Raw genomic sequence first — 23326 nt, 5'->3', positions numbered from 1 at the left:
GAACTGGGGATGTTTAGTCTGCAGAAGAGAAGAATGAGGGGGGATTTGATAGCTGCTTTCAACTACCTGAAAGGGGGTTCCAAAGAGGATGGATCTAGACTGTTCTCAGTGGTAGCAGATGAGAGAACAAGGAGTAATGGTCTCAAGTTGCAGTGGGGGAGGTTTAGGTTGGATATTAGGAAAAACTTTTTCACTAGGAGGGTGGTGAAACACTGGAATGCGTTACCTAGGGAGGACGTGGAATCTCCTTCCTTAGAAGTTTTTAAGGTCAGGCTTGGCAAAGCCCTGGCTGGGATGATTTAGTTGGGGATTGGTCCCGCTTTGAGCAGGGGGTTGGACTAGATGACCTCTTGAGGCCCCTTCCAACCCTGATATTCTATGATTCTATGCTGCAGAAGGTGCACTTTATTTTAGTGCAAATCTGTCTCCTCAAGCAGGGAGTCAGACCCCAGCTCCAAATATAGACATACCTTCTGCTGAAGTCAGTAGTTACAGTAGTGTAGAACTAGTGTAGATTAGATCAGAATAAGGTCCTCTCTCTCTACGCAGCTAAGAGAAATCCTTCAACCATTGAAGTCAATATCAAAATGCCCATTTACTTCAAAGATATAAGGATCAAGTCATTAAAAGAAGAAAGATACCAAAAACAAGAACTTGGACTCTTTCTCCATTAGTCAGCAAAGCTGGACTAATCCTGTCATTTATAATAAATTAATAGCCCCCTATGTTCTCAATTAATGTAACCATGTGTATCTATACTATACACTATATTAATCATGCTACTTGGGCATGTCGGGTTTGAGGAGGGGGTAGTATGCTTACTCCATACACATGACAAAAGCCATAGGGAAAATTTAATGTTCTGAAAGTATTGCTTTGCATGGGGTGTATTTGTTTTATGATAAAATGGCATTTTGGAAAGTCTAACTCTAGCAGGAATGTTACTCCTAATCCCCTTCATATAGTATCAGTGCTGGTAGTAAATCCTGTCAGTATATACAGGACTCACTGGATTTCAGTACATTTCTTTGCTGCAAACTCTAATCTGAGAACGGTTTCTTACAGAAGCCTCTCTGAGGCTCTGTCAAATCAAATAAGAATCTTTGTACAAAATTGTAACTAAACAATGTTTAGTTACAATGTAATGTAACTATCTAACTATCTTCTGGTAGCAAAAATGCTAAGATACTTTCAAGGCCTCCGGTGTATCCTAATGGTCTTGGGAATCATAGAGAAGTTATTTAAGGAAAATCTCCCCCCTCCCACTATTACAGGATATTTTTGTGATGTATTTCATAATGTGCATGAGATTACAGAGCCCCAAGGGATGATTTGTCATCCATAGGGTGAAAATATACAGCCCAAACTGGGGAAAAGCCAATAAAGATGCCTTGAGACCACACAGCATGCAGCTTTGAGCAAAAACACAATTGCCTGCCAGAGCCAATAACCTGGAGCCTGATTAAACTCAATTGCAAAACTCCCATTGACTTCACTGGGTGATTCAATATCAGACCCTTGGTGTAGCCATCACAAGTGAAAATAGAACAAAAGTCTGCTAGCTAGCTTGCAGTGTGGAAGCCAAATCCTGCCTACCTTAATCGTGTGACTTGTCCCATTTAAGTGACTAGGACTACTCAGGTAAGCAAGGAATGCAGGCTTTGGTCTTTTATTTTGGTCAAAGCCCTGAATCCAATGTGGCACGTTATGCATATGTTATGTGGCAGGGACCTGGATTCATACAGCACCATTCAAGCCTTCTCCCACTGAGTTGTGTGGCAAATTACCAGCACCACTATGATGGGTCTCACACTTTCTTTTTGTGGGAGGGGTTTCAGGGCACCATTTCTTGCCTCTGAACTGGGGTATTAACTGCCCCACTAGTGTCCTGGAGGAGGGGAATGGAGAGGGAGGGACCCAGCCCCCCCCCCCACTCTGGGTCCCAGCCCAGGGGCCTTAGGGATAGCGGTAAACCACTTGAACTAGTGGTTCCTTCCCCTGGACTACTTCCCTCTCCTGCCCTTCAGCTTGTGGGGCTTCCTGCCCTCCCTCTGCACAAACCAGGTGTCCCTTTACCTAGGGTCTTCGTCTTCTTAGCCCACCACAGCACTTCTCCAAACTCGCCTCTGCTTCCCTCCAAACTGCTCTCTGCTCTAACACCAATCCACTCTACTTCAACTCCTTCTCTTGTCTGATTGAAGCAGGGGGGTTTTATCATGTGACTGGCTTTGGGTGCTTTAATTGGCTTTGTGCTTTAACTAATCTATAGTCAACTTTCTTCCCTCTACATGGAATAAGGCCCCCTTCTAACACTCCCTTCTAACGCTCTCCTGCTGCCCGCTGGCCATGCTGTATCACAGTGTGAACACAAGATGAGACACAGAGCAGGAGTTCAAAAGAGGAAAACTGTTTAGTGTGCTGGGAAATTATATGTAAGGACTCCATGTTTCTGAAACTAAACTAGATCTCTATTCAGATAGCTGTTTACAAAGGTGCTGCAAATGCAGTTTGCATTCAAGCCGTGTGCACACAGACTGGCATTCTGATGCTTCCTCCAATCTGTGCTGCTTGTTCTTCCCAAGGTCAGGTTGGGATTTCATGAGGTGGTTGTTAGTCACCATACTCTTTATACACCTTGCACTGCTCCATGTATGCACTCAATTGGGAATTCATGCATGACATTTCTCAGGCCTGCCTCTATACCCAGGTGTGAAGCGTGTATCCATCTCATTTCTGTCAGCTCTTAAAGTTGCTCGGATTACTATTCAGTCACCTTTACACAACAATCCCACCTTTCACACACACCTCATCCCTCCTCTAGTAGTAGGGGATAATGTCCTATAGCACTTGTACCTTTTGATCTGGCCAGCCCTGGGGTGAGAATTTGTTCTATTGCCTGGAGTCCTTCACCCTGTTTGATGCTTTGTTGGGTTGACTGGAGCCTCCCATCACAGGCTCTGTCTACTCTATGAGTAAGGGGGTGATTCCCCTGCTCGTGGACACATACTCAAGCTAGCTCAGTGAGAGCTGGCGTACATATGAATAGCAGAGAAGCCATGATAGAATGGGCAGTGGCAGCAGAGACGTGGATGAGCTCTATCAAGTACGTACCCACGGTTTTTAGGGGAGTCTGTACTCTGCATGGCTCAGCCGTGTCTTTGCTGCCACTACCCATGCTACCGTGGTTACACCACTGTTTATAAGTGAGCTAGTTCTCATCCAGCTAACACGAGTATGTGTACATGCACAGGGGAATCACACCCCTCACTCGTCGTGTAGGCATGGCCAGAAATACAAAGGTATTGTAGCATGCTGTTACACTGTGTGGTGCTCTGGAAGGGCTGCTCTGCCCAGTGACCTGCCACCAGTAGTGACTTTCCTGGGCAGGGCCTTAGCTTCACATCATGGTGACATAGTCTCAATAACTTATTTTGTGGTCATTTGTGGTTTCTTTATGATGTTTCCTAATGACTTGTGATCAGACTGCATGTCTACTGGTAAACACTTTTGCCCTGGATAAACCAAATAATATATCCTCCATCAGTGGTAATGGGTAGTGACTTCTTTTCAATGCTCAGTTTAGTTGTTTTGGATCAGTGCGGATCCTCAGTTTACCTGAAGGTTTTCTCACCCCTACTAGACTGCTGATTCACTCTGTAGTAGTTTCAAGGGGTATAATGATGCCTCTTCTTTGCAGGACACTTTTCTCCTGTGGCTTCACCCGGGCTACTGGATCTCTGCATTTTAGAAGTCCCACAGGATGCATGTGGGGGTCTTTGTCTAACTTCAGCTTGCCCTTTAAGTGCCCATCTCCTTTAAATATTTCCTTATATTCTGTTCAAATGTTGGACAGAACTTTTGGTGTCTGTTCTCCCTCCATTTTCATGTTGAGGATAGTCTGGTGTTTTACTATGATCAGATCCATGGCTTGCACTGTCCTACCTCCCAGCAGCAGCTGGTACACTTAAATCTCAACTACTATAATCTCCATACAATAATAACTCTTTTTCCTCTGGGTTACTTATTGACAGCCTGCCTTCACCCACTGGCCTCATAATAGTTTTATTTTCCATCATCAGCACCTGGCCACAGTTCTCCAGACTAATATGCTATTTATCAGTGTTTCTGGGTTTACAGTGCAGATAGCTCTGTAATCCAGATGCAATCAAATTGTTTTTGTAGCTTATAACATAGTTGCAAATATGGCAGTTGAATATGTGACAGTCTTCTTTTGCTGTGAGTATACACTGGAAGTCTTTGAATCTGCTAAAATCAAACTGCAGCTACCCTTGTCCTCATTGGAAGTCTTTACATCCTTAATCACAGTCTATATTGCTGCTTTTTTTTCCTTTCTGGGGTAGCTGCAACATGGGAACATAAAGTGGTTCCATTTCCCACACATCTTGATCTATTGCTTATAGGCTGGACACTTTTCTTTCTGCCTTCTGTTTTGCTTTCCCCTGTAGATACATTAGACCATAATGCATGCATTGTTGGTTAATCTGTCTGTCCTGCTTCCTGGATTCCATTAGTTTGAATCTGTGTATTTGTTCTCCATTTTAGGCTGCAATTGTTTTGAACCTTTCCTTGGATAGTTCAACTGCTGAGTCTATTTGGATCCATTCTCTAGGGTTAGATCTGTTCATGTCAACAATCTCCTGTAAGCTGGAATCATGTTTTCCACAAACCAGAGAATTTTGACTGTCTCCAAAGTTACTTATGGATGCCAGAGTAGATCTGAGCAAATAATGGATTTTTCAGTTTGCTGGCAAGTTAGCTAGGTACTAATGCAGGATGTGGGAGACCCAAGTTCAAGTCCATGTTCTAATTTCTAATTATTTATAAGAAGTTGAGCCACTTAAAGAGGAAAGATTGAGAAAGCCCCATAACACAGTGTCCTTTAGCCGAAGCTCTTCAGTTTTGGTTTTTATTTTGTCTAAAATTCCCTTGGAATGTATCAGTGTATATTACAGAAATGTGGGGAGGGGGAAATCTGGTGAAAGTTAGTGGGAAAAAAATCAGTTTTCTGGGTAAATATTGGGATTAATATTGGGAGATGGAGAACAGGGGGAAAAAGCTACAAATAGAAAAAGGTATTGGCCAAGAAGGCCAAAGGCATTTTGGGATGTATATATGTAGGGGCATTGCCAGCAGATCGAGGGACGTGATCGTTCCCCTCTATTCAACATTGGTGAGGCCTCATCTGGAGTACTGTGTCCAGTTTTGGGCCCCACATTACAAGAAGGATGTGGAAAAATTGGAAAGAGTCCAGCGGAGGGCAACAAAAATGATTAGCGGTCTGGAACACATGAGTTATGCGGAGAGGCTGAGGGAACTGGGATTGTTTAGTCTGCGGAAGAGATGAATGAGGGGGGATTTGATAGCTGCTTTCAACTAGCTGAAAGCGGGTTCCAAAGAGGATGGATCTAGACTGTTCTCAGTGGCAGCAGATGACAGAACAAGGAGTAATGGTCTCAAGTTGCAGTGGGGGAGGTTTAGGTTGGATATTAGGAAAAACTTTTTCACTAGGAGGGTGGTGAAACACTGGAATGCGTTACCTAGGGAGGAGGTGGAATCTCCTTCCTTAGAGGTTTTTAAGGTCAGGCTTGACAAAGCCCTGGCTGGGATGATTTAGTTGGGGATTGGTCCTGCTTTGAGCAGTGGGTTGGACTAGATGACCTCCTGAGATCCCTTCCAACCCTGATATTCTATGATTCTAGGTAAAACTTTTTTTAATACTGTGGTCTGTTTAATAAACTGTACATTAACAGTGTATACATATGCACATGTATCTTCTGCTATATTGCCTTCCTTTAACACACAGCCTTGCATTTACACTTAGACTAATTCATTATTAACATAAACATATCTGCCTAAATTAATGTACTGGTTTTCATCAGTATTTTCCTGTACTAGAGAGGTCCAAAATTCAGGTAAAAATTGGTATAAACCAAATAGCTTTTGTAAAGCCTGGGAATTGGTAAAAATCGGTAAAAGCTGAAAACAGAGGTGCTTACCTGCAGCTCATTGGCTAGGGGTAGGGCAATGTAGATGATCCCAGTTCCCATTCCTTCTCCACATCAGATAGGGTGAGGGGGGAATGAAACTAGGGTCTCCCACATCCCAGATGAGTACTCTAACCCCTGGCTAAAGGTTATAAGGGAGGCACATCCTCCTCTGACCATTTTGTTAACCTTTTTGCTTGCTTTTGTCAAAATACTTGAAAGTTTAAATGAAATTATCAAAATCTTTCAATTTTTTTCAATCCAGTCTAAACTATATGGTGAACTTGACATGAATGTCCAAATAACTGCATTTTTCAGTGAATAAACTATTTGTCTAATAATTTTCACCTAGCTCTATGCCAGAGGTCTTAGTTGGGTAACATAAGTCTCTATTTCCTCTTCTGTATTTTTGCCTGAAAACAAGAAGCAGTATCTCTCTACAGCCTCATTCTGTCTGGGGTCAGAGTACTGATCACACATTTTTATCAGCTTTTCCAATGTTGCAAGCATTATTCCTGGCAACAGTATCTCACTCACTCCTTCTTCTTTCCCAGCAATGAGATGGTAAAAAAGCTTTAATTTGTTTTCTTTATCCCCCATGGCCAGCTCTGTGTATAGACTCAATTCTTCATTCACTGTTTCCATACTTGCGCAAGGATTTTTGTCTGGAAATTCAGCATTTCTAGTTATTTGAATCTGTCCATGCTGTCTCTTTGCTCTGTTTCTAGTTGCTGGGGTTTTTTTCCTGTTAATCATAGTCATCTCCTTTCTGTGGGTCTCACTAAACTGACCACTGCTACCCTGTTTCATGTTTCATGTCCCATTTGCTGGCTAATGCCATGAAAGGGCTACTTGTTTCTAAACAAAACTGGCTCTTTGTAAGAACTATTTACAGGGATACAGAGCCTCCTGATACCTCCTCCAAATGCCTACCAGCTACAACCTGGGCTCCTCCCTCCAAGTGCCATGCATATTGCAATGCAGACCAGTAGATCACAGTACCCTACTGTCTTGTTTGATACAAAAGTTGCATTTGATTTGTTGACAAATTATTGACTCAGGAAGGCTTATGTGAAAAATAGGTCACCTCAGAACAGACATGTGGACCCAGATCCACAACGAACCACTGATACTGAGCTTAGTTTCAGTGCACTCCCAGAATCAGCTTGGCGAGGGAGAAGGGGATTCTGGATGGCAGCTTCATCCAGCAGGATAGCACATTATACATGGAAGTTTCCAGAAACTACATAGAATGTCTAATCTGTTAAATAAAATTAAGGAGCTAATGGGTGATGGCTGACCTGCTGATTCTTTCTGATTCCTGTGTTCATGATTGAGACCAATATGGTGTGTGGGGTTGCTCTTTTTGCTGGCCTGTGATGGGGTGTCTACGCTACACAAGGCTTGAGTAGAGAGAAAGGGCCAGTTAACCCATGACAGCTTCACCTGGAGGAGAATCAGGGCTGTTAAGCTTTTAACTGATGATGAAGCCCAGCTAGGTAAGGGGCAGGCTAAGCTTCTATGAACCCAGGAAGTAGAAAGTAAGAAGGGGGCTACAGTGTGAAGGCCTGCAGTCAATCTCTGGACTTAGAGAAGGAAAGGAGGAAACCAGGGGTAGAACAGAACCAACTTGTGTTGGTCCAATAAGAGATAAGCTTGTCTCTTTCACCAACAGCAGCTGGTCCAATAAAAGATACTACTTCAGCCACCTTGTCTCTTTTGAGTGGTTTCCATCTCAGCTGTAAATGGCAGTAAGTTTTTTGCATGGAATTTCCTCCTCTTTGTAAAATGGCATGAAGGATCAGAACTGGTTAAAACCTCAGTTTATAGCTCATCTTCAAACCATTAAAAATCTTTCCTAATATCAAGCTGGAGTATTAGTTAATTACCCTTTTATTTGGAAACATGTCATCTGATGAACCATCAGCATCATTTCCTATAACACCTGACTCAGTCTCACAAGTCATGGCCCAACTCCACTTACGAGTTCTGGCAGAAGCACATCACAAGGTTTTATGGCTACTTGTATACAAGGCAGTAAAATGCATCTACATAAGGCCTCGATTCCAGTATTGCCAAATCCAAGTGTGCAAGAATCATGAGTCAGGCATCAAAAAATTATGACATTGTCTTAAAAATCATGAGATTAAAGAGAATGGGAGTTTGTCTTCTGGCTTTTGAGCCTTTTTAGAGTGCATTCTGTTCACATTTCCAAGCTTGTTCTCTGTAACCATGAGGGCTAGGAAACTAAGATTTTTATGTAGTCAAATGGAACCAGGAAATGGCGTGTTAAGAATGCACCAAATACCACAAGATTCATGATAAAATTATGGGAGATGACAACACTGCAGTTCAGAAAGGTACTTAATCCAAGTGCTTAAAGTTAAGTATGTGCTTAAGTACCTTTCCAAATGGAACTTAAAGCAATAAAACATAGACACTCAAAGCCAAGTGGAATCAGCCATACCTTATGTCAAGGTTCCTTCCCCACTCTGAACTCTAGGGTACAGATGTGGGGACCTGCATGAAAACCTCCTAAGCTTACTTTTACCAGCTTAGGTTAACACTTCCCCAAGGTACAAATTAATTTTACCCTTCGCCCTTGGATTTCCACTGCCACCACCAAACTTTATCTGGGTTCCTGAAAAAACGGAGTTTGGACACATCTTTCCCCCCAAAATCCTCCCAACCCTTGCACCCCACTTCCTGGGAAAGGTTTGGTAAAAATCCTCACCAATTTGCATAGGTGACCACAGACCCAAACCCTTGGATCTTAGAACAATGAAAAAGTGTTCAGTTTCCTTACAAAAAGACTTTTAATAGAAGTAAAAAGAAAAGAATCATCTCTGTAAAATCAGGATGGTGAATACCTTACAGAGTAATTAGATTCAAAACATAGAGAATCCCTCTAGACAAAACCTTAAGTTACAAAAAAGACACACAGACAGGAATATTCATTCTATTCAGCACAGCTATTTTCTCAGCCATTTAAAAAATCATAATCTAACACATACCTAGCTAGATTACTTACTAAGTTCTAAGACTCCATTCCTGTTCTGTCCCCGGCAAAAGCATCATACAGACAGACACAGACCCTTTGTTTTTCTCCCTCCTCCCAGCTTTTGAAAGTATCTTGTTTCCTCATTGGTCATTTTGGTCAGGTGCCAGCAAGGATACCTTTAGCTTCTTAACCCTTTACAGATGAGAGGATTTTTCCTCTGGTCAGGAGGGATTTTAAAGGGGTTTACCCTTCCCTTTATATTTATGACACCTTATAAAACTGTATACAATTTAAGGTGCCTCATACAAATATTGGAATCCAAATCTTTGAGTGAAATCAAATATATTTTATTTTAAAATCAATCTCATCTGATGTTAAATTGTGCCTATAAGGTCACTGACGGTAGTTATAATTGAATTCTAAGTCATCTCATTTGATATGCTTAGTTTCCTTTCACACTCGTCTATCTGTCAACTGGAATGCTCATGAGACAGCTTATAATTCAATAATTTGTACTTCAGAGTCACATAAAAGTATTGCTTAAAAAGAGTTTAAATAGCACAGTAGAGAAAAACAGCTCAAAAATATTTTATTAATAAAGCTGGAAATATTTATGTCAAGATTCATTACAAAATTCCTTTTGCTTTTCATCATGGTACTATGAGACCGATTAGTTTCTCCTTAAATTCTTTGGTACCAAACTAAAACATACCTGCTAAACATATTGAGCCAAATTCATCCCTGCTGTAACTCCACTGAGGTCAATGGAGTTACCCCGAGGATGAATTTAGTCCATTAGTACCTATAATTTAGAGCTGTAATTCAAATGTGTCAGGGTTGTAGGAACTAGTAGTATTTTGAATGGAAATGTTTGTTTTATATGAAAGGTCTTTTCTTATGCTCAAGTTAAATGGAAATAATCAGTCATTTTACTTTTAATAATATATAATGTCTCAAGTCAGTTTTAGTTAGAGAATGCATAGTATTACTCCATCTAACTCTTATCACCAAAGGGATTTTTACACTCAGAAATAAAGCCTTAAGTGGGATTGCTTAAACACTTGCCAAGATGTTACTCCAGACAATCTTCTTGTCAACATTTATGACTTAGAAAAATTAAGAGTTCAGAATAAACTGTATCCGTCTTTCTGTATCTCTTTTAGAGTGTAGGCTTTTGTGGGCAGAAACTCACTTCATTTTGTTGTCTCCTTTGGAAGTGCTTTTCAAATAAATAAATGAAGTACGAATGAGAAATATTAACATTTCAGGGCCAGATTTAACGGAAGAATCTCTATAATTTGTTTTGCTCTGGAAACCCTCAAAATGATTTATGTGGGGGAATAGTTTGTATAAATTTGCACGGGCATCCACGGATATACGGGCATCCATAACTGAGTGAAATTGTCAGTGAATTCCGTTCTTAGAAGTCAGTTCAGAAAGATACTTTCAATCGTGACATGAATGCTCTTTAAAAGTGGTCCCCAAACTTTTCAGGATTGTGCCCTCCCTTGCCCCTCTCTGTGCATGCCCCCCCCCAACCATGGCTGGGAGAGGGGCTGTGGCTGGGGGGGGGAACACGTGGACAGGGGCAAGGGGCCAGGAGTAAAGCTGAGTGGCGCTCCCTCCCCACCCCCAGTGGGAGCTGCCCGGGCCCCAGAGTCTCTCCCCCCAAAACGGTCCTCCCTGGGGACCTCTGCTTTTGAGAGTAACCCGAAAATATTATCATTTAATATTTATTTATGGTGGGCCCACATTGTGCTAGACATCTTCCAGACATTCAAAAAGGGATGATTCCTACCCTGAGGAGCTCAAAGTCTAAGGGGAGGTAGACAAATAGAAGTTATGGGAAGGAAGCAAAAAATGGGGATTTTATGTTTGTCAGCTAGGTTCACTATAGGCAGTGTTGCAGGCTTGCCGATGAAATCAGGGAGGTTTTACTATGCATAAAGGGCTGTGTGGAAGAAGGCATGGAAGTGCCTCTATAAGTACGTTTACACTGCACACTTTTTATGGCTGTGTGTAGAGAATATACATGACTAGCCCCCCTAGCATGGGCATAAACATAGGTGCTAAAACTAAGGGTGCGGACAGTGCTGCTGCACTCCCTAGCTTGAAGTGGTTTCCACTATATGCAGGGTTTAACAGTTTGGTTCAATGGCTCTCAGCACCCCCATTATAGACATTGTTCCAGCACACCTGGGTATAAATAGTAATGTAGATGGTGAGACACCACTTAGGTGAGTATATAATAAGAACATAAGAACGGCCATATTGGGTTAAACCAATGGTTCGTCTGGCCCAGGATCCTGTCTTCTAACAATGGCCAGTGCCAGATGCTTCATAGGGAATGAAAAGAACATGGCAATTATTAGGTGATCCATCCCCTGTCCAGTCCCAGTTTCTGAAGTCAAAGCTTTAGGGACACCCAGAACATGGGGTTACATCACTGGGGTTACGTAGCCATTGATGGACCTATCCTCCCTGAATTTATCTAATTCATTTTTGAACCCAGTTGTACTTTTGGCCTTCACAACATCTCCTGGCAATGAGTTCCACAGGTTGACTGAGCGCTGTGTGAAGAAATACTGCCTTTTGTTTTAAACCTGCCACCTATTAATTTCATCAGGTGGCCCCTAGTTCTTGTGTTATGTGAAACGGTAAATAACACTTCCATATTCACTTTCTCTAAACCAATCACAATTTTATAAGCCTTTATCATATCCCCCTCTTAGTCATCTCTTTTTTTTTAGCTGCGTAGTCATAGTCTCTTTAATCTCTCCTCATATGGAAGCTGTTCCATGCCCCTATCAATTTATTGCCCTTCTCTGTATTTTTTCAAATTCTAATATATTGTTTTTGAGATGGGGTGGCCAGAACTGCACACAGTTTTCAAGGTGTGAGTGCACCACTGATTTATGTAGTGGCATTATGGTATTTTATGATCTATCCCTTTCCTAATGGTTCCTAATGTTCAGTTAGCTTTTTTTGACTGCTTCTGCACATTGAGCATACGTTTTCAGACAACTATCCACAATGACTCCAAGATCTTTCTTGAGTGGTAACAGAATTTAGACCCTATCATTTTGTACATATAGTTGGGGTTATTTTTCCCAGTGTGTTTTACTTTGCATTTTGTCAACATTGTAAAAACAGGCCTGAAACCTGTAGGTGTGTACTTGGATATGTGCCCTACAAAGCTCTCTACAGCCCAAGCTGTGCATCCTCTAACTACATTGCTGTTTTTAGCAATAAAGTATCCCACTGCCTCTCCACTGCTGTAGTCTTTCCCCACCAGGGGGAAAGGCTTTGGGAGGGGGGAGGCAACGGGAAAAGGCTCCAGCAACTCCCTGATGCAGGGAGAGACAGTGGCAGTGGGGAAAGGCTCCTTCATCAGGAAGGCAGTGAGGAAAACCTCTGCCAGCTCCCCACAGGTGAAGCCTTCCCTCACTGCCTCCCCCGCCAGAGTCTTTCACTAACACATGTAGTTATACACCACAGTGTGGACACAGCCAGCTTTTCACTGTGGCATGTAGTTACACATAACCTATGTGCCACTGACAGTGATTGTGTAGATGTAGCCTATGAGAATTTGGACTAGACAAACCAGTTTAGATTACCTGCCCATCTCACTCTCCAACACTCTTTGAATCATCATTTGAACAAAACTTTCCTAATGTATGAAACTGTTTATCCCTTCAGTTTCTAACTGGGATAAAAAGCTGAAATGGTAGAAATCTCATGAGAAAGCCAGTATTCATGAAATTTCCAGCCCAATTTCTCAGACTCAAGTTTAAATATTTTGCCCACTCAAACTCCAGACCCTTTGAAATATAATTATTCAGGCTGTCAATTAATCACAGTTAACTCATGCGATTAACTCAAAAACATTAATCACAATTTAAAAAATTAATCACAATTAATCACACTTTTAACAATAGAATATCAATTGAAATTTATTACATATTTTTGGATGTTCTTCTACATTTTCAATATCGATTTCAATTACAACACAGAATACAAAGTGCAGAGTGCTCACTTTGTATTATTATTTTTTATTAAAAATATAAGCACTGTAAAAATGATAAACAAAAGAAATAGTATTTTTCAATTCACCTCATACAAGTACTGAAGTGCAATCTCTTTATTTGTGAAAGTGTAACTTACAAATGCAGATTTTTTTTGGTTACATAATTGCACTCAACAACTAAACAGTGTAAAACTTTAGAGCCTACAAGTCCACTCAGTCTTACTTCTTATTCTGCCAATCGCTAAGACAAACAAGTTTGTTTACATTGACAGGAGATACTGCTGACTGCTCCTTATTTACAATGTCACCCAAAAGTGAGAACAGGCATTTGCATGGCACTTTTGTAGCTGATGTTGCAAGGTATTTACATGCCAGATATGCTAAACATACATATGCCCCTTCATGCTTCAGCCACCATTGCAGAGTACATGCTTCCATGTTGTTCTTTCTAAATATCACAATGGAGTGCGCTTAAAAATAAGCACTAATGGATTAAAATGAATTTTATAGGCTAACGTTTCCCAGAACAATACAGATTTAAAAGTAAATTTTAATCCTAATGTGAGGAAGTTATGCATGTAAATCTTTGCAAAACAGGAGAAAGACACATCTTCCAGTATACAGAGTACTTCTCTTTAAGGGAAGATACAGAAAGTCTTAGGAACATTATTTAATTCCTCTTTATTCCAGAAGCCAGTCCTCTTGGAGTTGCTTGAGCTGATTTCAGTGTGAAAAATGCACAAACAGTAAGGAAAAAGTCTCTAAACTCTCACACAGAGACACCGACTTCCCCAGTTCCGGGGGGGAGGGGCGTGTGTGTGGAATTGAGGGTCGTTTGCTTGATCCCCACTCCACCCCTTCCCCCAAGCCCGTATCCCTCCCTGCCTCTTCCCACCCCACCTCCTCCCCTCGCCCAAAAGCCTCCTGCACTCATCTGAACAGCTGATCGTGGCGGGCGGGAGGTACTGGGAGGGAGTGGGAGGAAATAATCCATGGGGCTGCCAGTGGGTGCTGTGCACCCACTATTTTTTTCCTGTGGGTGCTCCAGCCTCAGAGCACCCACAGAGCCAGCGCCTGTGCTCTCACAGATAGTGGGCCTGTTAGTTAGAAAGAGAATGAATTAAGGGTGAATTCAAAAGACTAAAGGCTTGTCTACATGCTGTAAATCTGCAGCTCTCTATCCTGCTGTGCATTAAACTGGCCTTGTGGACCCTGCTATGATGCACTAAACATAATAGCAGGGTCTACACAGTGATTTAGTACATGGCAGGCTAGAGCACTAAGTTTCCATGTGGACAAACCCTGAGTATGAATAGACCTCCCATATTCGATACTTTCTTGTATCCTTTGATATCTTGTTCACTCCCCTTTTCTGGATCTTTGGCATTAGCCAACTGTGCCCACATATCTATTCAGGGGACACCATCACAGGGCCTAATAACATCAGCCACACTATCAGAGGCTCGTTCACCTGCACATCCACCAATGTGATATATGCCATCATGTGCCAGCAATGCCCCTCTGCCATTTACATTGGTCAAACTGGACAGTCTCTACGTAAAAGAATAAATGGACACAAATCAGATGTCAAGAATTATAACATTCATAAACCAGTCGGAGAACACTTCAATCTCTCTGGTCACGCAATCACAGACATGAAGGTCGCTATCTTAAAACAAAAAAACTTCAAATCCAGACTCCAGTGAGAAACTGCTGAATTGGAATTCATTTGCAAATTGGATACTATAAATTTAGGCTTAAATAGAGACTGGGAGTGGCTAAGTCATTATGCAAGGTAGCCTATTTCCCCTTGTTTTTCCTACCCCCCCCCCAGACGTTCTGGTTAAACTTGGATTTAAAATTGGAGAGTGGTCAGTTTGGATGAGCTATTGCCAGCAGGAGAGTGAATTTGTGTGTGTGTGTGTCCGGGAAAAAAAGGGGGGGGGTGAGAAAGCCTGGATTTGTGCTGGACATGGCCCACCTTGATTACCATGCACATTGTAGGGAGAGTGGTCACTTTGGATGAGCTATTACCAGCAGGAGAGTGAGTTTGCGTGTGTATGGGGGTGGGGGGGTGAGAAAACCTGGATTTGTGCTGGAAATGGCCCACCTTGATTATCATGCACATTGTAGGGAGAGTGGTCACTTTGGATGAGCTATTACCAGCAGGATAGTGAGTTTGTGTGTGTATGTTTTTTTTGAGGGGGGTGAGGGGGTGAGAGAACCTGGATTTGTGCAGGAAATGGCCCACCTTGATTATCATGCACATTGTGTAGAGAGTTGTCACTTTGGATGGGCTATTACCAGCAGGAGAGTGAGTTTGTGTGTGGGGGGGTGGAGGGTGAGAAAACCTGGATTTGTGCTGGAAATGGCCCAACTTGATGATCACTTTAGATAAGCTATTACCAGCAGGACAGTGGGGTGGGAGGAGGTATTGTTTCATGATCTCTGTGTGTATATAAAGTCTGCTGCAGTTTCCACGGTATGCATCCGATGAAGTGAGCTGTAGCTCATGAAAGCTCATGCTCAAATAAATTGGTTAGTCTCTAAGGTGCCACAAGTACTCCTTTTCTTTTTGCGAATACAGACTAACACGGCTATTACTCTGAAAAATGTCATACCTGGAGACCAGACCAGGTCACCTGTATATTAGTTTTGCTCAAAATAGGTATTAGTCTTATAAGAATGTATTTAGACTGTAGACTATGAAATTCCTATTAGCTGCTGTCTGCATTAATCTCACTTGTAATGACTGTATTCCATGCCATCAGGAAATATGTAAGGTTTGCTTTATAACTTTGAAAATGTTTGCTCTGAACTTGTGAACCCAGGCATGGGAATCCCTCCTCTCCTCCCAATCCCATCCCATCCCATCCCATCCTGGAGGACTATCAAACTCTAAGTGGGCCATTGTAAGACAAAAGCTTTAATTGCCTCATCCATCCATGGAGCAGTACATGCATTGCTTTGAGTGCTGGAAGAGGGAAATAAAAATAGTTGATGTGAAGATTTTTCATCGTTTTTGCTGTTTGGGAGTCACTCTGTCTGATTCTACTTTTATATAGACTAGTTACACCTAATTCATTGGACACCCATAAAGTTGCTGATTTAAACTGGTGGGAAAAAAGCAGAGTTCAGGCCATTGTGTCTGGCTGGCTGTCTCTCTTTGAGCTTGTTTTAGGTGTCATGTCTGTACACCACCACCAAAGCAGGACCATGCCATAAAGGCACAACTGATCTGTAAAGACCAGATTGTGACCCATCTAATGTGTCTGTACAGGGGAATAGTATGGCATGAGGCCCTTCCTTTTCTCCTTGGGCTGGCTTCCCGTACTGGGTGAATCAGCCTTTGTGGAGCCAGTATGTCCCCCTGCCCCATGCATGTGGGTGAGAAGAGGTGGGGAAAAGATAGGGAAGTGTTGTGATTCAAATACAAGACTGAACAAGGCTTTAAGCAAGCAAGCAGGCTGGTCTGCCGACGGGCTGGTCTGCCTGTCAGCTTTCCACCCTCTCTTTTATTTCTCTCCCTCCTCCTGCGCATTACATACTCCAACCGATAAAAGGAATACACTGGCTTTGTTTAATATTCTTATTTACCAATTTCTATCTACCGCACTCCTTGCTCTCGGGCCTTGAGCCCAGTCCTGGGAGGCTTCCCACGGTTCATGTCCTCTGGGCGAGTTTCCAAGGTTCATGCCCTTGAGAGGAGCCGTGTGTGCACTGCTCCTGCACAACGCTCCGGGTGCGCCCTGCATGTTGCCAAGTGCATGAACCCTGCGTGAATGCTACAGGGAAGAGATGGAACCTTGGCTCTACCTCCTAACATACAAGCTAGTGCGGCTGCATTGCGCACCGCGGGGTGTGTGCTAAGATAGGCTGGCACAGGATACACCCCACTAGAGCTGGGGGAAACCAGGAGGCATATTGTGACTCTGAGTTTTTTATCTTCTTCCCATTCTGCTCCCAGGGCAGTAGCAGAGCCACAACTCACTACACAATTAGCAGTGCTTAGAGCAAGCTCAGCTAAAAGCAAAGGCTCGTGTTTGCCAGGAATAGCTTAAGCATATAAAATAGAAAGCAGCCTTGGCTTAGTACATCTAAGACTTCTGTAGAAATCAGTGTCTATATAAACTTTGTGACACAGATAACCTAAACCACCCACTCTTCTCTCTTATTACACTGTAATTTACTGGACACATGGTTCTTTTACACTATGAATCACTCCCAGCTGTAATTAGAAGCCTTGGCTATTCTTTCTTTCTTTTTTTTTTCCTTTAAAAAATAGTCTGCTCACTTTTATGGTGTTAACACCCAAATTTAATAAAGCATGTGTTCTGCAAAATAGAGCCAAATTAATATTAAATGCTTATTCCTGGAAAATATGTTTGCTCGTTAAATTTGACAGTCATTTCTTATGTGGTAAATGCTATGAGTGCCAAGAATACTTTTGGCACTGGTTGCCAGCTACAGGTCCATTATTTTAATTGCCTTTAACCTATAATCAATATTGGCTGCTTTCTATTCAACTAGATGCACAGATAAGCACTATCAAAAATGGGCTTATTCTATTGCACCTTATATTCTGATTTAACGTCTGGAAGATACAACAAAACATCATCACAGTACCCTTTCCATAATCAAAAGTGTATGTGATGCTTAGGGAACCTTTCAAAATATAAACCAAAACATCTGTCTGTTTCACTACGGTAATTTGGCATGGCCATTTAAGTCCAAATTCTATTTTCATCTACAAGGATGTAAATCTGGAGTGACTCTACTGGAGTCACTCCAGATTTTCACCATTGCAGATGAGAGCAAAATATGACCCTTAGGACTAGACTGTAAGACCTTCATGCTGTGGGCTGTTAGTCACATACGTTGTCCCACTGAAGTCATGGGACAACTCCTGTGAGTATCTACTCACTAATACAACGAGGAGTCCGGTGGCACCTTAAAGACTAACAGATTTATTGGGGCATAAGCTTTCATGGGAAAAACCCCACTTCTTCAGATGCATGGAGTGAAAATTACAGAAACAGGCATAAATATATATTGGCACATGAAGAGAAGGGAGTTACCTTACAAGTGGAGAACCTATGTTGAAGGCCAATTTAGTTAGGGTGGATGTGGTACACTCCCAATACTTGATGAGGAGGTGTCAATACCAATGCTCACTAATGCGAGTCAAGGTCATACAACCTAACTCTTAGCATACCTCTCAGCATATCAAAGCCCAAATGTGGGACACAGTGTGTGACAACAACCCAAGTGAGGGACACAGAAAAGTATACATGCAGGAAACTTTAAATGCTATGGGATTTATTGCATTAATGGACATTACTCTTTCTGTAACCTCAGTTCCATGCATCCAAGACACTATGGAAAGATTGCAGAGTCTCATTGGTCCCTCTGACCACTACTCCATGCTGCTTATCCATGTGGGTACTCATGGTACTGCCAGTTATGACCCTGAACAGATCAGCAGTGACTACAGGGCTCTGGGAGTGAGAGGGAAGGAATCAGGGGAGCAGGTTGTATTCTCATCCATCCACTCACATGAGGCCCAGGCTGGGAACACAGATCCTGGAAATGTATGCATGGCTGTTCACATGATGTTGCAAGGAGGACTTTGGCTTCCTCAACCATGGGGTGCTGTTCTTGGAAGGAGGACTCTACCTTTCCAGGTTCCACGTGACCACTTGCCAGCCTAGTGAGGAGGGCTTTTAAATTAGGTTCAAGGAGGGCAGGTGACAAAAGCCCACAGGTGACCTACTACATCTACAGCAGAAGTGCCAGAAAGAGGCTAGGCATTTAGAAATTTGGTCACCTTTCTTAGCAAACTCAGAGTAGGAGGGGCTCCCCAGCCAGCAAGCCAGAATATTTACCCAGGTTCTGTAAATATTAACCTGATCAGGAATAATTAATAAGTAATGTGCAATGTAGTATATCAATGTTTTTTTATAGTAACTTTGCCATAAACAAAGGGGTTTGGGTTTTTTTTTAAATGACCTTAACAGAGGGCTAAATGTTGGGAGGGATATGGCAAATTACTATAGTGTTGTCAAGGTTCCTTCCCCACTCTGAACTCTAGGGTACATATGTGGGGACCTGCATGAAAGACCCCCTAAGCTTATTTTTACCAGCTTAGGTTAAAAACTTCCTCAAGGTACAAACTTTGCCTTGTCCTTGAACCCTATGCTGCCACCACCAAGTGTGTTAAACAAAGAACAGGGAAAGAGTCTACTTGGAGACGTCTTCCTCCCAAAATATCCCCCCAAGCCCTACACCCCCTTTCCTGGAGAAGGCTTGAGAAAAATCCTCACCAATTGCATAGATGAACACAGACCCAAACCCTTGGATCTTAAGAACAATGGAAAAACAATGAGGTTCTTAAAAGAAGAATTTTAATTAAAGAAAAAGTAAAAGAATCACCTCTGTAAAATCAGGATGGTAAATACCTTACAGGGTAATCAGATTCAAAACATAGAGAATCCCTCTAGGCAAAACCTTAAGTTACAAAAAGACACAAAAACGGGAATATACATTCCATTCAGCACAGCTATTTTGCCAGCTATTTAAACAAAACAGAAAGTTAACGCATATCTAGCTAGATTACTTTCTAAATTCTAAGACTCCCTTCTTTTTCTGTTCCCGGCAAAAGCATCACACAAACAGACAGATCCTTTGTTCCCCCCCTCCAGCTTTGAAAGTAACTTGTCCCCTCATTGGTTATTTTGATCAGGTGCCAGCAAGGTTATCCTACCTTCTTAACCCTTTACAGGTGAAAGGGTTTTGCTTCTGGCCAGGAGGGATTTTATAGTTCTGTATACAGAAAGGTGGTTACCCTTCCCTTTATATTTATGATAAGAGTCACGGAAGCAACAAGAGGGACAACACAGTGGGAATCTGCTCAAAATCTTAAATGTCTGTACACAAATGTGAAGAGTATGGGGAATAAACAAAAAGAACTGGAAGTATTCCTACATATGCTAAATTATAATTTAACTGCCATCACAGAAATTTAGTGGAATAAATTTTATGACTGGAATATTGGTATAGAGGGAAATAGCTTGTTCAGGAAGCACAGGCGGGGAAAAAACGGAGGAGGTGTTGCATTATACTATACATAGGCTTGGAAGGATTGGATTTTGATTGGTAAGTGTCAATAAAAGTTGATTTCACCATATACAAAACTACAAATGAAAAGATATTTCCATCAGTAGTAATAGAAATGTACAGATAGACAAAGGAAGGAAAATGCTACTTGAGAACATATTAGAATTTGATTAAAGGATGTTTACTGTGTATATTTTGACAAGTGATGTTGACAATTTGCATTTTAATAGTTATAAAACTTTAACTTTTTGAATCTCAAGGTCTACTGTTGTTAAATAATTCTCATGCCCTCCCCATAATATCCCACAATTCATCACTCCTAAATACATGTAATTCTTCCATTTCTATACTCCTATCTATACCTATAACTTAAATATCTTTAGCACATATTGGCTACATGTGAAATAACATATGAGTTAACCATAACAATAGATGACACAATGATAAATGAACGTTAAAATGAACTAGTCTACAAGTGAGAGCAGCAGAATAAAGACAATAGAGTAAAAAAAAACTGATTTAAACTTAGAACTGGTAGGTGAGGTCCAATGGGAAGAAAACATAAGGGCAAAAGTCATTCAGGACAGCCGGCAATTTCTCAAGGAGACAACATTAAGGTACAAGAGCAAATGATCTCAATGCAAAAGAAAGATAAGAACAATAGTCGGAGGCCAATATGACCCCATCAAGAGCTCTTTCATGACCTGAAATATTAATAAGGAATCGTACAAAATTTAGACAAATAGCTCAGGGTGAATACAAAAGAAAAGCACAAGCATGCCAGGACAAAATCGGAAAGGCAAAGGCATAAAATGAGTTACACCTAGCAAGGAACATAAAGGCAATAAAAGGAGTTCTAGGAGCAAAAAAAAGATGAAGGAAAATGTAGGGTCATCCCTTAACGGGAAAGGAGAGCTAATAATGGATGACTTTAAGAAAGCTCAGGTGTTCAATGCCTATTTTGCTTTTCACTAAAAGTAAATTGTGACTAGATTAATGCAATTAATATTAACAACAAGGGGGAAAGAGTTCAAGCCGAAGTAGTGAAAGAACAGCATGAAGAGTATTTAAATAAGTTAGATATATTCACGTTAGCAAGGCCTGATGAAATTCACCCTAAGGTATTTACAGGACTAGCTGAAGCAATTTTCAGCACCATTAACGAATATCTGTGAAAACTCTTGGAGGGCAGGTGAGGTCCTGGAGGACTACAGAAGGGCAAACATACTACCTATCTATAAAAGGGGCATGGGAGTCGGGGGGTAGAGGAACCAGGAACTATAGATCAGTCAGCCTAAATTTCATACTTGGAAAGATACTGGAGAAAATTATTAAATCACCAATTTGTAATCACCAAGAGGATAATATGGTTTTAAAGAATAGCTAGCGTGGATTTGTTGAGGACAAATCACGCAAAACTAACCTAATTTCCTTCTTTGACACGGTTACTGGCTTAGTGGATAGGGGAAACTATAGATGTTATATATCTTGATTTTTGTAAGGCTTTTGATGTAGTCTCTCATGACATTCTCATAAGCAAACTAGGGAAATGTGGTCTGGATTAAATAAATGTAAAGTGGGTTCACAATATGGTTCACTGTCAGATTGGGAGGACATATCTAGTGTGGCTCTGCAGAACTCTGTCCAGGGTCTGGTCCCAGTCAATATTTTCATTAGTGATTCTGACAACAGAACAGAGAGTGTGCTTATAAAATATGCAGGTAATACCAAGCTGGGAGGAGTGGCAAGCACTAAAGAGGACAAGATTAGAATTCAAAACAACTGTGACAAATTGGAGAATTGGTCTGAAATCAGCAAGATGAAATTCAATAAAGACAAGTGCAAAGTGCTACACTCAGGAAGGAAAAATCAAATGCACAAATACAAAATGGGAAATAATTGGCTAGGCAGTGGTACTACAGAAAAGGATCTGCGGACTATTGTAGATCACAAATTGAATATGAGGCAACAATGAGATTAAGTTGCAAAAAGCTAATATTATCTTGGGAAACATGAACAAGAGTGTTGTATGTAAATGTTTTATGTAAGACACAGGAGGAACTGTCCCACTCTATTCAGTGAGGCTTCAGATGGAATACTGTGTCTAGTTCTGGATTCCACACTTTAAGATACGGACAAACTGGAGAGAGTCTAGTGGCTCTAGCACAACAAGAATGATAAAGGGTTTAGAAAACCTGACCTATAAGGAATGGTTAAAAAAATGGGTATGCTTTGTCTTGAGAAAAGAAAATGGGGGAGAGTGAGGACCCAATAACAGTTTTCAAATACGTTAAGGGCTGTTCTAAAGAGGATGGTGATTAATGTTCTCTATGTCCACTGAAAGTAGGGCAAGAAGTAAGGGGATTAATCTGCAGCAAGGAACATTTAGGTTAAATATTAGGGAAAACTTTGTAACTATAAGAAAAGATAAGCGCTGAGGCTTCCAAACAAGGTTGTAGAATCCCATCCTTGGAGGTTTTTAAGAACAGGTTATACAAACACCTGACAGGGATGGACTAGGTATACTTGGTCCTGCCTCAGTGCAGGGGGCTGCACTAGATGACCTCTCAAAGTCCCTTCCAGCCCTCTATATCTATGATTTTTGCCTTTCTGATGTACACAGTGTTCAACTGTAAAAGCTAGGGGACACCACATTTGTGTGTGATGAAGGTAACTTTGGACTGAAAAGATATTTAAGCGATGCCTCCTGAAATGAGGGTATGGCCCTGAATTATTAAGTGTGTCTTGCTCACTCTGTACACAAGTCCAACTCTTAATTATGCCAAAAATAGGAAAGTCAGAACAGAACCCTTCAAATCACAAACTGTTCATGCATTGCAAAAGGGGTTAGTGAGATCCTTGGATGTATAAACAAGGAAGTATTGAGTAGGAGTAGGGAGGTTATGTTACCTCTCTATTTGGCACTGGTGCAACCACTACTGGATACTGTGTCCAGTTCTGGTATCCACACACAAGAAGGCTGTTGAAACATTGGAGAGGGGTAAGAAAAGAGCCGCAAGAAACATGCATTATAGTGATAGACTCAAAGAACTCAAACTATTTAATTAACAAGGAGAGGGTTAAGGAGTGACTTGATAGTTTATATGTACCTATGTGAGAGCTAAAATTTGATAATGGACTCTTCATTCTATCAAACGTATAACATGATCAAATGGC

Source organism: Lepidochelys kempii, chromosome 2 (assembly GCF_965140285.1).
Source record: "Lepidochelys kempii isolate rLepKem1 chromosome 2, rLepKem1.hap1, whole genome shotgun sequence".
Taxonomy (NCBI): domain Eukaryota; kingdom Metazoa; phylum Chordata; order Testudines; family Cheloniidae; genus Lepidochelys; species Lepidochelys kempii.
The sequence above is the reverse complement of the archived record's forward strand: the minus strand, read 5'-3'. Positions refer to the sequence as shown.